Source organism: Homalodisca vitripennis, chromosome 6 (assembly GCF_021130785.1).
Source record: "Homalodisca vitripennis isolate AUS2020 chromosome 6, UT_GWSS_2.1, whole genome shotgun sequence".
Lineage (NCBI taxonomy): Eukaryota > Metazoa > Arthropoda > Insecta > Hemiptera > Cicadellidae > Homalodisca > Homalodisca vitripennis.
The window spans coordinates 116,639,465-116,652,142 of record NC_060212.1 but is presented as its reverse complement, the minus strand read 5'-3'; the positions used below and the strand labels follow the sequence as shown (position 1 = coordinate 116,652,142).

At 32.6% G+C, this 12,678-nt stretch overlaps 1 protein-coding gene across 1 annotated transcript in view; it reads right to left on the bottom strand.

The window, feature by feature from the left end:
* The window catches only part of LOC124364787 (calcium permeable stress-gated cation channel 1), a 78,630-nt gene extending 70,112 nt beyond the window's left edge, over positions 1 to 8,518 (bottom strand). Inside the window, exon 1 of the mRNA XM_046820534.1 lies at positions 8,329 to 8,518. The gene's annotated coding sequence lies outside the window, so the exon portion shown is untranslated. The remainder of the gene's footprint in view (positions 1 to 8,328) is intronic.
* Positions 8,519 to 12,678: the final 4,160 nt, after the last annotated feature.

Here is a 12,678-nt window from a genome sequence, read left to right as displayed (position 1 = left end):
TCTCTATCTTATGACAAGAGGCTTAGAAATTGTACTTAGTCCTAAAAGGGCCATTTCCCTTTTGTGACAGGATATTCTGGATGAGTAAGGTTGGGGGTAGGGGCCGCCTCCTGTTGAGATCCATGAGGAAGGATTTAGGGCACTAATCTCAAGTCATGTCCCCTTGTAAGAAGGGGAAGCCTGCTCTGAACCAAACTTTCCAGTCAAAGCAGGCAGGGGGTGGCACACACTTATGTCTAGACTAGCAAGAACCTTTCACTCTTAGGGAACGAACCCGATCAACTCCTACAGTCATTCCTCGCAGTAGACTAGACCTATCGAATTACCCTTGCACCCCAGAATCTCGACATTTGCGGTTAGTGATGTGTTCCTGGACATCCATAAGGTTGCCCAGATTTAAGTGCCAACGGTTTTTGCTATACCCAGTAGTAAGTTCAACTGGTAGGTATATAAAAGCCAGAAGTGATCCCTCCTGAGTATATAGAAATATTACTAATGGCCAAATCGATGTACAAACACAGCCAGGTAGGCCTTCATATTTTAAGCCAAATACTAATAAAAGATTCAATTTTGATGAGAAAAACGTAGAATGAGGTTGTTAATCTTATTTTTTATAATTTATATCCAATAAACTTCTTTTTTGTGCCTTTTTAAGGGCATAACGAACAGGGATAAATGTGTTAGAAAGACTTATTTGATGCTGTAGTGTATTAATACATTTTTGTTAAACTGATTACCTTCTTAAAAAAAAAAATACTCCATACTATGGATAACCTTGTGTTAAGGTACAGCAAATCTTAGATCTGGTGTGCGTAAAATATATAATTTTAAAAATTGTATTGTCAATTTATACAAAGCAAGTTTGTAGTTCACATAATAAGTAGTTTACTTATAACAATGTTACAAACAGATTATACATTTCAAAAAATTAGGGTGTTCTTATATTGATATTCAACCAGATCGAATAAAAAGACCAAATGCTGTCATAGTTTAATTTTACAATCACAAAAACTGAACACCTCATTCATTATACCATTAATTTTATCCATCCTGTACAAATAAATCAACACTCAGCACATTTTAGTTTATTTAAACAACTATTTACTAAAATAGTAACAATGATTATTATAGTTATCACACACAATTTTAATTAAAAGTAATCACAAATTATAAATTCACAAAACACAACTGCTGTATCAATATCACACGCAATGATGTGGGCTGGGAACATTCCCAGTAGGAGGGAACTTTTGAAATAGGAATAATTCTTTGGGCCAGGAAGATTCTTAGAAATTGGAAAATTTATGAAAGTTTAATATTTTGAATCTTTAACACTTACTAACAGAACCTTAAAACTAGGTTAACTAAGTAAATTCATACATTTTAATCCAGTAATTATCATTATATCGAAATACTGTATTCATAATTCAAAATGGAAAGGATAAACGCTCAAATAAAAAAGTATTAAAATAAAACAAGTTAATTAAGACAATCATAAACCATAGTTTAGCACTTAAGGATAATTTAATTACCATGTGATTTAATGGGGAATTTCTTTCTCACAAGACAAAAGAGGGAATTTTTCTCATGTTTTTATTTAACCAATAATAATATTTTCTATACATATAAGAGTGTGTGTTTTATTTTATTTTACAATTAGGTACCACATTGACCTATAATTTGAGTGATCGATTTCGCTTTTAAAATTGTAAATCCCCAGGAATTTTATTTAATTATAATTTAATTTCAAAATATATTTCAGTTTTTGAGTTTGATTGAAACATATAATTACTTTTTTGCCTATTAATTTACAGTTTTTTGAGCTATTTTGCTAATTAATCATAAATTTCCGGGAATTTGTGAATTTTGAGAATACTGCCAATAATATTTCCTCGATCTTAAATTCCCGGGAATTTGACATCACTAATCACACACAATAACTAATCAATAGGCATGCTGAGGTCAATAAGGTCTACTTCTCTAATCTCCTGAAAGTTGATGAAAGTGAATCATAGTACACATCAATCTGTCCAGAGAAATATCAATGCCAACAACCAACACTATCAGTTGAGTATTATTTATAAAAAACATTTATTGATATATAAGAACACAACATTAAGTGTTATTATCGATTATGTTACAAAACCAAAAAAATTAGTTATTCACAGAGGTTTAAATCATTTATTCAATGATTTAAATAGAATAAAACCATGTATACAGTAATCTTGGATTTTAATTGGGCATAGTTATGTTGGTCGGGAATAATGCCAGTGAGCTGGGAACTTAGGAAATAGGAATATTGCTGGGACTATTTCTTTGGTCTAGGAAGATTTCCATAAATTTGAAATTTATGAAAATTTGAAATTTTGAATGCTTTACAGTTCAAGAACCTTAAAATTGGGATAACTAAGTGAATTCATACATTTTAATTCGAGAATTATCATTCCAAGCATTAATTTCCTATGTATACAATATCCTGAGAATTTATTAAACTAAATGGATTTCAATTCCTAAACCATTATTAAAAGAATAAGAATAAGAAGAATAAGAATCATTTATTCCATTGATCTGTTTACAGAAATAGGACAAGTCATTTTAAAATTACATACATTGTTAGAGCTAAAAATTACATTAACACAAAAGTGTTGTAAAAAGTTCACATGAAATTTAAGTAATGTAGCAATAAATAAAAGTAATTATAGTTAGTTATAAACTAAAACCTAACATTAATATGGCAATTCATGAATTCCTCAATGCTGTAAAAAGGATTTTTCACTAGCCAATCATATAACTTTAAATATTTTAAAGGAAACAAGTCTCGCATCATCAGGCAGCTTATTAAAAAAATTTATAAAATTTAATTTAAACGAGTTTTTAGTTTTAGCTAGTCTGTGAGGCAATATATCAATCTTATTCCTTCCCCTAGTGTTGTATTGATGGATCTCCTGTCTTGTATGAAAAAGATTCAAATTAGATTTTGTATACAATAAAACTTGAAAAATATAAAGATTTACTATTGTGGGAATTTGAAATTGTACAAAAAGAGGTTTGCAGTGTTCAAGTGGGTTGGCTCCTCCAATATTACGAACAGCCTTTTTCTGTAGCACAAGAATGTCAATGACATGTGAAGAATGACCCCAAACAAGTATACCATACAATATGTGCGACTGAAAAAGCCCAAAATATGCTAATCTTAAATACTCTGGACTAACAAAACTTTTGAGTTTCCAAAGTAAGTAATTTACTCTAGAGATTTTGTTACAGACAGTATCTATATGAGTTGACCAGTTTAATTTTGAGTCTACATTAATTCCTAGGAGCTTGACCGATACCAAATTGATTTCCTGTTTGAGGCTTAAAGTAATACAATGTGTTTTATCCAAATTGCATGCTAGCTTATTTGCTGCAAACCATTCATAAGCCCTTTTCTCAGATTGTTGGGTAATTTGTGCCAAACAGTCTAAATTATTATGACTAGAAAGTAAGGTGGTATCATCAGCGTAAATCACTGAATGAGTATTGAGGTTTTTAGGAAGATCGTTAATATAAACGATAAAGAAAAAAGGCCCAAGAATAGAACCCTGTGGAACACCAGTTTCCACGGTTTTCATTTGAGAGCATTTATTTCTGACACATACATATTGCAATCTATTGGAAAGATATGACTTAATAAGTCTTAAAGCATAATCACTAACACCGTAAAATACAAGCTTATCAAGAAGAACATCAACAAGGACACTGTCAAATGCTTTACTGAGGTCACATAAAACTAATGAAGAGGAATCCTTTTTTTTCAAAAGCCTCTAGGGTATGATCAATTATGTTTAATACAGCCGAAGTTGTAGATCTTCCCTGGCGGAAGCCATATTGACTATTTGAAATTAAATTATGAAACTCAAAATAGCCATTCAGCTGGTTGTACATAATTGATTCAAAAATTTTTGAATTTTGATTAAAAAAAAAACTCAAGCATTTAAATATCAAGCATTGTTAAAAGAAGTAATTTCATCTTGGAACTCATTTACAAACATCCTAGATCTAAAATATTTAAAAACAACCTTTTCTAAATTCACTGTTACTTTGTTTTCAGCTTTACAATAATTGCCAATATTCCCGTTTTTATATTACCAGTTTGATTTAATTATAATTTTATTTCAAAATACATTTCAGTTTTAGAGTTTGATTTAACCATATAATTACGTATTATTTTCCATTTTTTTTAACTATCTTACAAATTAATAATCATTTTCTGGGAATTTATCAATTTTGGAAAAATTGTTGGCAATATTCCCTGGTAATATTTCCTCGATAATAAATTCCCGGGAATTTTACACCACTAATTGGGCATTAGTATACATTTGTCTTATGAGTAACCATGATGGAAACAAGAAAATCGCAGAATTAAGAAATGTGAATACAAACTACGTACAATTGTATGACAATGTAACATGTTGCAAGGTAAAACATGCAGTCTATTTATTCACAAGATATCCGGAAAGAGATATTTCTCTATTTATTACAACAATTTCCCATTACATAGACTTGATACAATATTGTGCATTTAACATTATACATGTAACCTGTGGAAGATAGTGTATATGTTATTGTCATAACATGCAGTATATAAATGTCTTTTTCCCTGGCATAATCCGAGAAAATTCTTTGTTTCAGTACAAATTTTTAATTAAAGTAACTGGCTAATGGTTTTTTTTTTTTTGGATCAGGTAAAGCAATATTACCTTTCACTTTAAATAGTTCTCGTGTTTTGCGAACTGAATATTCATTAACACTGAATTCTTCTGCAAATTTTAGAAGCTTTTCCATGAAAGTATTTTTTTTTTTTTTGGGACAAGAAGCTTATAAATTGCACCCACTCCTAAAAAGACCTTTGCACTGCTTCCAGAGTGACAGAATATTCTGTATGGGTAAGGTTAACAGCTCTGAACCAGCCTCTCCAGTCAAAGTAAGCAGGAAGTGTTACACCCTTAAGTTTAGGCTAGCAAAAACCTCTGAGGTTATGGAACAAACCCCATCAACTCCAACATCTCTCTGAATAGACTAGACCTATCGCATTGCCCTTGCACCCCAGAATCTTGACATCCATAAGGTGGCCCAAATTTAAGTGACACATCGGTTTTTGCTGTGCCCAGTGGTAGGTTTAACTGGAAGGTATAAACCAGCCAGAAGCGATCCCTGTTGAGGTATTCTGCAAGAGTTAGAATCTGATTTCTCTCAAAGCGTGTAACTAGTGTTTCAGAAATCAGAAATCTTAATTGTCGTTGACATTTTACAAAATGCATGACAGTTCGTCAATTTGAAACTTAAATGTAGACTTAAGGAAATAGTGCAGCTATTTCACCATAAAAATCTGTAATATTATACAGTGGTTTATTCCATAGCATTTCCTTAAGTGCTATCTTAAAACATACTATGAAGTGTCAGAGTTTTTAATTTTTCAGGTAATCCATTATACAATTGAATCCCTTGATACAAAAAGCTTTGTTGAGTCGCTGAAAACATGCATCTTTTTTGTGCTATATTATATCTATTTCTTGTAATATAATTATGTATTTCACTAACTTTAGTTGTGATTTGCAAGTTTTCCCTTACATACATAAGAACTGAAAAAACATACATTGACGGTAGAGTTAGGATACCTAGCCTAACAAAAAATGGTTTCCAGTGATCCTGCCAGTCTGCACCACAGATAAGACGGACAGCTTTTTTTTGTAACACAAATAATTTGTGAGCATAGGAACAATTCGCCCAAAGTGAAGTTCCATAGGACAAGTGGCAATGAACATGACCATAGTAGATGCAAAGGAGAACATCAGGAGACACATTCCCTCTTAATGATCTAATCATAATTAGACCCTTTAGAATTTTTGCGGCCAGATTGTCAATGTGAGAGTGCCATTTGAGGTTGGACTGAAGATGGAAGCCCAGGAAATTTAAAGATGCCAATCTCTCTGAACCAGAACGAAGGCAAAGTTGTATGTCCTGAACCTTCTCCCTATTTAAGCTCAGCTTATTAGTATTACACCAGTCATGTATTACATCTGATTTAGAGGTAACAATATCTTTAGGTGCCTTTCCAATGTTACCTTGCCCAACTCAACAAGTCTGCCCATGTCGTTAGTTTTTTTCTTGAATTCACCATTTATTGTTGCTTCACAAATCACTAGGAAAAATTGCTTACTTAACTTACTTTTTTATTTAAGGTTGAACAAACAGATTCTAATTTCCGTTTAGAGTAACTAGGCTTACTATGAGATGGCACTACATGTGGTTTAAATGGAGATTCTCCAATGTCAATTAAAGAAGTGTTCTTCTAAAACCATATCTTTAATTAAAACCTTTTCAACTTCACTTGTCTTCTTCAAAATTGTTAACCTCTTCAGTTTCATCTTTTTTACTGTTCAAGGGTTTGGTTCAAATTACTAATTTTTTAACCAGGTATTGCTTTGTTAGTTATTTATAAAATAGTATTAATGTTCTCTGTAAAGTCCAAGGATAGTGTTTTTAAAGTTGTTGTAATTTTCCATCTGTGGCTTTGAAAAAGGTCAAAATAAGATGTTTGATACATATATTTATTTAAATAAAATATCTGTGGTGGTCACAAATGTTGGAAATCAAATATGTATTTACACAACTTTTTTGTTGAGTAAGTGTTTTTTTTCAAATTCACTTAATAACTCCACACTTGTTAATTTCTCTCATTTAGTATAACTTTTTTGTGGCATCCAGTAGCATTATGTTGTCCCACAGTACAATTAAATAAACTTGTTTCTGGTAGAGATATTGTTAAACATTTAAAAGTCCATCTCAAATAAAACAACCATGCTGTGAGATATTTTTAAATAAAAACCACTCACTAAACACAACGTTTTGAAGATAGACAATAGACAATATTCTTTATTTGCAATTTCTTTAAGAAATACAATGGCGTCAACATGTGGTAATCTTGCTTTACAATTTTATGTATCTATTTGTTTATTAATTTTGAGTAATGTTTTGTCATCTTACCTACAACATAACTCAATACAACTACTATAACGTATTTTATATTGATCACTGCTCTGAAGCTGACTCACAACTGAGCACCAGAAAAACAGGTACACTGAAAGGTAACCATTCATGTTGGATCCTACAAACTCAGTGAATGAGGCAGATTGTGATAATTTCAATTTTCACATGCATTGGAGATGTAGTGTGTAGATAGCCTTATCTTTTTCATATCCTGAATTGTATCTACCACTGTTTCCTTGATATTAGTCCATTCATTCAATCTATATTATATTAGTAGCTATATAAACTAAAAATAAACCATAATTGATCTTTTAAAAATTACCTTTTACTTAAAAACTTTAAAAAAATATATAAACCTTAGTTGTCTTTATTTATGAGGCTTAAAAAATATTGTTGGTATTCTTGTAGGTTCTATAATAAGCTGCACTAATGTGGTAAAATAATTCTACTAAGGCATCTTCTAAAGGTATTAGGATTAGTGTCAAAGAAATCTACATCACTTGACATCTCATTACCCTGTCTTATGAGTCAAGGAATGCAGCTGTGATGGCTATTAAGTGAAGTCATGACTCTCTTGAAAAATATATCCTGAGAATGTATGTTTCCTGGAATACGAAATTCCACCACTTTAAGTAGTTTAGGGCAGTTATAAATCTGTTCATGTTAGACCACCTGTCACATCCAAAATACTGAATATAGTGAGTTGTATTACACTACTTTGTTTGTTACATTTTTAATAAATCATACCCATTAGATAGTTTTTAATTAATTAATAAGTTACTACTATTTATGATATAAAACAGATCTGATGTATATTATAATTTGAAATACCTCTAATAAAATTTAGTACAACTAAATAATAACTAGTAATAAATAACTAGTAATAAATGCATTTGTCATTTTATTGTTCAGTAGTTTAGCTAATAAGAAATATCGATGATTTTGTTGTTGTGGTGATGGCTTATTGTACTGCAGTACTTAACCATAATTTACCTCCTTCAAATGTGTTATTAATGTTTGTACAATACCATGTTTAATAGCCCATATATGATCTGTTTAAACAAAAAATTCAAAATATAAATGAAAGTACACTATTATAGGAAATTATGAAACTGGTTTTTAATCGTTAGGTAACAAGGGTAAAGTAATACTTTCTCTCATAGTTATACTATACTGTATATTTTCCATGGGCATAATATTTTTATCTTTGTTTTATAGATAATAGGCACTACAAAACAAATTGCAAATAATTAAAACTAGCAAATATTTGTCTTGAGAGTAATACGGAATCATACTTACGAAATAAAAACTGTCATCGAAATTGCATTGAATACAAATCAAAACACAAATATCAGATGGAGTTTTTAACACTATTGCGAAATTCACCCATATTTTCTCATAAACTGCCGACCGAACCGAACTGAACTCGAATTGTGTCGTCCTACTTGCTTTGCTTGTCGTCTGTCTTCAGCAATACACTACATTGACAGAACAGAATCAGCTGTGTGCGATGCTCCTACAACCAATACCAAGTAAGTACATTTTTTTAATTAAAAGGGCTTGCTCTAAAAACAGCTTACTAAGTTAAAATAAAGTGTTAAACCATATAACAACTGAAATTATAAATATCAGAGTAATATCTGTATTATTTATACAGAGTTGGTCAGATGATATGTTTTGGTTGTTACTTATGATTCTATTGATTGATTTTTTCAGTGGTACAATCTATTGCTATTAATACACATTGTTAATTGCTATTAATTCCGTTGTATGAGTCAACAGTTTATAAATTACATAATAATGTAACAGGAAGTCATATTTATTTATTTTCAGTGAGCTAACCACAAAGTGTATTTTGTTTCAATTACTCTTGTACATTGAAACAAAGCACACTTTGAGGTTAGCTCACTGAAAATAAATAAATATGAATACTACCATAAATTTACTATAATATGTACTGTAAAAATGGTGGGTGACTCAGAAGACGCTACGTGTTCAGTCTGCAATTTAATTATCCCTGGTAATGGAAAAGGACTTTATTGTGACGGGTTTTGCAAGAAATTGTATCACCCATCTTGTGTGGACATTTCTTATCATAGATATAAACTCAGTAATTAAGTTTCAGAAAATGCGATGTGGTATTGTACAACTTGTGCTGAGAAGATCGACAGTTAGTTGCTAGTGTTTGGAATGTGGATGACCTTATAAATTTACAATCAGTTGTTGAGAATATGTATTCCGCAACCTTTATTCTCGTTGCCTTGACAATTTTTCAGAACTTAGGTAGTGTGGATTGGGTGGACTACTCGAGGAAAACCACTTGCTTGCCGAAGACAAGTTTGCTTTATTTTTTACAAAATGCTTGGAGTTGTTCAACCAAGCTTGCCCTTTGAAAATGTTGACAAACAGTGGCGTAACCAGAAATTTCGTTCGGGGAGAGGTCCGAAACCGGGGGATCCGTGGGACGTTTTGTGTGTTATTTGCCAGTGAGTTCACTGGTAAAAGGTAAATACCAAAAATATGGAGCTTTAGTAACTACAGTACGCCGTATAGAAAGTGGAAAGACGTAATAAGCAAATTCAACTATCACAGCAACTCTAGTACCACAAATTTTCTTGTATACCTACAGAAACTTTACGAAGTTCTATTCTGGCCGAGTAGAAGGCACCAAAGTGATGTTGGATTCACTGGATAAGAAAGAAAAAGAACAAAACAGAGCTTTCACTCAAGCGTATAATTGACACAACTATATTCTGTGGAGAACATTAAATACCCCTTCGGGGACATTGGTCCACTGACGGCCGAAAACCCTTTAGAAAAGGAGGGCAATTTTCGAGCGTTGCTCGGGTACAGATCAAACTAATGGTCGGAAAATGCAACGGAAAAACTCTACTGATTAGAAGTTCGGCTACTTTGGATTTCACTGATTGAGGTATTTATGAATGAGTTATAATGACGATTTTTTGTATCATTACACTGTAGACGAGTATATAATTATCGGGAAAAAATATAAAAAAATCACTTTCGGTCGGAAATAAAATGCACCTGAAAAACTCTAATGATTAGAACTTCAACTACTTCGGACTTCAGTTATTGAGATAAACGAGGTATTTTTGATTGAGTTAGGACGACGATTTTTCGTTATCATTAAACTGTACTCGACTACCTATATAATTATCGAGAAAAAAATCACTTCCGGTCGGTAAATACCGTTGGAACGCTCTCTACAAATTCAAGTTTTAACGATTTTGGATTTCACTGGTTGGGTGGTTGAGGTAAAAGTGGTACAGTACTTATAATTATATTAGGACATTGATTTTAGGTAAATTCAATGCCGCCTAATAAATTTAATATATAATTATCGAGAAAAAAAACAAAATTAATTACTTCCGATTGGAATATACTAAGGTGAAATAATACCTCAGTCAGTGAAATCCAAAGTAGTCGGATCGTCTTATCAGTAGAGTTTTTCCGGTGTATTATCCGACCGGAAGTGATTTTTTAAATTTTTCTTCGATAATTATACAGGGATCAGTCGGCGTTCAATTGATACATAAAATCAATGTTCTAACATAATTATAAGTAACACTTTTATCTCAACGACTCAACCACTGAAATCCAAAATCGTCAAAATCTGAATCAGTAGAGCTTTTCCTCAGTATTTTCCAACCGGAAGTGATTTTATTGTTTTTTCTCGATAATTATATATGTATTAGTCGGCGTTGAATTAACACCTAAAATCAACGTCTTAACATAATTCTAAGTACCACTTTTACCTCTAACACTCAACCAGTTAAATCCAAAATCGTCAAATCTGTACAGAGCTTTTCTTCGGTATTTACCGACCAAAAGTGATTTTTTTCTCGATAATTATATAGGTACAGTGTACAGTTTAATGATAACAAAAATCGTCGTCCTAACTCAATCGAAAACACCACGTTTACCTCAATCACTGAAATTCAAATTAGTTGAAGTTCTAACCAGTAGAGTTTTTCAAGTGTATTTTCCAACCGAAAGTGATGTTCTATATTTTTTTCGATAATTATATACACGTCTACAGTTTAATGACACCTAAAATCAACGTCATAACTTAATTCTAAGCAGTCATTTTACGTCCCCAAGACGAATTTGAACGAAGTGGTCGCTAATTTAAACTGTTCGCCGTGTTACGGTTCAGGTTACTTTGCGACGTCACGTGACCGCGCCTATACAAATACCGTGACTACACTACACTATCCGAAAGGCCGAGTCCAAAAGTATCGATTGATACTTTATGATTTCAACGAAAGGACAATTATATTTTAACAACGGTCACTTTAATAAATTAAATCAATCAACTGAATGTTTGTGGACAAGATTAATGATAACTCTCCTTTTTTCTCCTGTTCTATGCTTTATTTTTTAATATGTCTTAAAATTTCGGGGGGGGGGGTCCGGACCCCTGGACCCCCCCTTCGCTACGCCACTGTTGACAAAGAAGAACAAATAGGCTAGTGAAACAAACTCAACATCAAATTGTTACACTCCGGAACTAAAGAAAATTAAAGATAATGTTATGGCCTATCGCACAGTTTACTTGTGCATTAAAAATCAAGAGTCACATAGAGTCTACAAACATCCCAGAAATCTATATAAACAAGAGGTAAATAAAGCTAAACTAAATTCAAATGTGAAATTTATTGAACTCTCAGCTAACAAATGTCAGGCTGCCTGGACCTTGATCAGGAAGGTGTCAGCTCGAGGACGACAGGTTGCAGATGGTTCAATCAGCGCGGAGGACTTCAACAACTACTTCATCGAGTCGGTCAGCACACAAACAACACACCGCCACCATCAACCTCTTCTGAGGATTTGCTGCAACGAGCGAAGCGACCCACCTCACTCTTCGAGTGGGAAAATGTGACCAGTGAAAATGTGATTAGTGTTGTGTTTAAAATGAAAGCTTTTAAAAGCAAAGATGTGTATGGTCTTTCAGCTAACATTATAAGGTATGTCGTTAATGCAATCTTATTACCACTCGTAATTTGTATTAACTCTTGCCTGCTAGAAAGTGGATTCCCCAGCTCTCAACAAATCTCAAGAGTTGTCCCAGTTTTTTAAAAATGGGAAAGGTGTCAGGTTAAAAATTATTGTATAATTTCTCTAGTGCCTGTTTTAGATAAGATCATTGAAGCAGTTGTAAACACTCAGATATACAGTTTTTTAGAATCCCAACAAATTTTGTCAGAATGCCAGTTTGGTTTCCGCAAAAGAATGTCTTTCACAGATGCCCTAGAGCATTTGGTCTCTGGAATTCTCTCTGCTTTTGAGGGCGGAAGTCTTGCCCAGACTACTGCTTGTGATCTGAGCAGGGCTTTCGATTGTATAGATTATGGTATACTTTTGGGTAAATTGGAGTACTATGGTATCTGCGGTGTCCACCTAAATTTGTTCAAATCCTACCTGAAGGGCATAACTCAGTTTATTTATGCAGGTGGTAACAAATAGAATTGTTCCGAGGTCATTTTTGGGATGCCTCAAGTGTCTGTACTGGGGCCTCTCCTTTTTATAGTTGTTTGTTAATGACTTGGAAACGAATATTAATGCCTCATCAACCATCATGTTTGCAGATGACACTACTATTTTAAATGTGCATTCAGATGAAAGCCT